This window comes from Octopus bimaculoides, chromosome 7 (assembly GCF_001194135.2).
Source record: "Octopus bimaculoides isolate UCB-OBI-ISO-001 chromosome 7, ASM119413v2, whole genome shotgun sequence".
NCBI lineage: Eukaryota > Metazoa > Mollusca > Cephalopoda > Octopoda > Octopodidae > Octopus > Octopus bimaculoides.
In genome coordinates, this window is record NC_068987.1 from 25,725,085 (window position 1) to 25,727,605 (window position 2,521).

Below are 2,521 nucleotides of genomic sequence, written 5' to 3' on the forward strand. Positions count from 1 at the left end.
AAAAAAAAAAAAAAAAAAAAAAAAGGACCGCATCTGAGGGAAAACAAAAACAGGACACGATGATCATAGAATGTCTTCGAATGTCGGTCTACTTAACCTGGGGTTAAACAAAACAACAACAACACTTACAACAACAGCTACCACGCCTTCTTAGTATTTTCATGAACTGTTTAATTTGTTCTGTACCATTTGGTGCTTTACACGAGATGATCACAGCTGGAACGTTTACGACTATAGGACAGCCGAATCAAAAAAGCTGGCCCGTATCCTAAACAACAACGACTACTACTACTACTACTACTACTACCGCCACCACCCTTAGGCATTCAGTACCCTTTAGTACTTACCATAGTTATCTACTGTTTTACTGCTTCTGTCAACTCATTTGTCATTTAATATCATCACAAACACATTACACGTTACAGGAACGAGCTAATGAGATCGCTTAATTTGCTAGAAATAACAACGAAATCGTTTCTTTTTTTTTTTTTTTTTTTTTTTTGTTTTTTGCAAATTATGGCCTGTCGCCTTAAATAAAGAATTGACACGTTAGATGAGGTAATCCTAGACATACTTAGAAAGAGAACGTGAGAGTCATTGTTAATTATCCGAGATTTCCTGAATCTTAAACGAGACGTCTAACTATGAGCCAACAATGATAGAGCCTCTGTATGGTCTCTTAGTCTGCTAGACATAACAATCAAGTCTCCCTCAAACCACATCCGACTGTACTATAAATGAAAATATATACTGGTTTCAAATTTTGACACAAGGCCAGTAATTTCGGAGAGGTCGATTACATCGACCCCAGTATTGAACTGGAACTTATTTTATCGACCCTGAAAGGATGAAAGGCAAAATCAACCTCGGTGGAATTTGAACTCGGAACGTAAAATGTCGGACGAAATGCCACTAGGCATTTCGCCCGGTGTGCTATCAGATCTGCCAGCTCGCCGCCCTGATGAAAGTATATGTTGAGTAGTGTAGTTCTAAATACACCATGTCTGAAAAGAAATGTAGGGTGGTCACGGTTGGAACGCTTTGATCATATAAGTTTGCTGGATCAGTCTGATCTCCAGTTCTCTTTACCCTAGGCCAATTTTCCTTCCAGTCCTCCCGGGGTATATAAAATTAAGTGCCAGTTAATTATTGGGGTCAACATAATCGACTGCCACCTTTCGCCATTTTGAGGCCCCCCAAAAAACTTTTCTCTTTAGTTCTTTAGTATATTACGCTCCTCGTCCTCCTGTTGTTGTTGTTTGGCCCTATATGTTGATGCTTAGACTCGACCAAGCCTTGATCAGCCCGTTCTTTTCCTTTCTTAGGACGGTATGAGTGTGATTTGAGGGCGATTTAGCTGCTAGTACAAACAGATCACGCGACCACATTCTCTTTTTCCCTTCCTTTCTCTCTCTCTCCCTCTCTCGATTTTATTAGTTTTTGCTTATCCGGTCTTGGGTATGTCTATCCTGGAGTATCACATTTATGCGATAACAACAACACAAGCCTATTTCCAAGTTAACACTAAATAACCAACCCGTAGCCGTTTTAGTGTCAAACTGAATTCTTTCGTTTTAACACTTTACATTAAAATTAAAATTAATCCTCCACATTAAAATTAAACACACATTCATCTACTCTCATCCCTTTCTCTCTCTTTCTCTCTCTCTCTCCCTCTCTCTCTCTCTCTCCCTTTACTTTTTTCTTCATGTCAAGTATCACCACTAAACCTTTTCTCAACAACAACACCTACAACATCCTATAGCACTTGCTAACTATATTACAAGTCTAACTCGTCGTGTTTACAAAACAGTAACTCCACTCCATTTGTTTCGAGAAAGTCAAATAAGAAAAAAAATTAAAAAAAACAGACAGTAAAATAAAATAAAAACACACACATGATAAGACAATCGATCTTCCTTCCTTCCTTTCTTCCTTCCTTCCTTCTTTTTCTTTCTTATCTCTCCTTATCTCTTCTTCATTCGCAACTTCTCCCGTCTTTCACATTCTTTTCTTGTCTTCATTTACCGATTATTTTCTTTATATTTCCTTTTTTACCGTTTTAGTCATTTCATTCTTCGTGGTTTCATTCGCATTTCTTCTTTTTTTCTTCCTTCGTTCTCTTGTCAATTTCTTTCTCTTTTGGTTTCAATTGTTCACTGGTCTAATTTCTCGCTCTATCACTCCTTAGTCATTTCTTTCTTCAATATACTCTCTTCGGCTTCGTTCACTTTATAGTTCCTATCATTCTTTAGTCAATTTTGTTCTTCATTATTTTCTCTTTGCTTTCACTCGTTCACTGTCCACTTTCGTTCTTTTCATTCTTTCTTCCTTTCCTCTTCCTGCTATACTTTTCTTCATTTCCTCCTTTTTTTCCTTGTATTTATGATTTCTTGTTCCCCTTTTTCCAAATATTTCTTCTCCTTTCCTTCACTACCCGTTGCTCCTACAATTCTTCCCCGATTGATTCATAGAAAAAGAAACAGAAACCCTTATCGTATATATGTGTGTGTGTGTATAT

At 37.4% G+C, this 2,521-nt stretch overlaps 1 protein-coding gene and 1 long non-coding RNA gene across 10 annotated transcripts in view; one reads left to right on the forward strand and one right to left on the reverse strand.

Moving 5' to 3' along the window:
• LOC106874847 (uncharacterized) overlaps positions 1-271 on the reverse strand; it is a 44,056-nt gene extending 43,785 nt beyond the window's left edge. Inside the window, exon 1 of the long non-coding RNA XR_001410059.2 lies at positions 130-271. This is a non-coding gene — a long non-coding RNA (uncharacterized LOC106874847). The remainder of the gene's footprint in view (positions 1-129) is intronic.
• LOC106874846 (uncharacterized) overlaps positions 1-2,521 on the forward strand; it is a 719,848-nt gene that overhangs the window by 570,023 nt on the left and 147,304 nt on the right. The window lies entirely within an intron of this gene.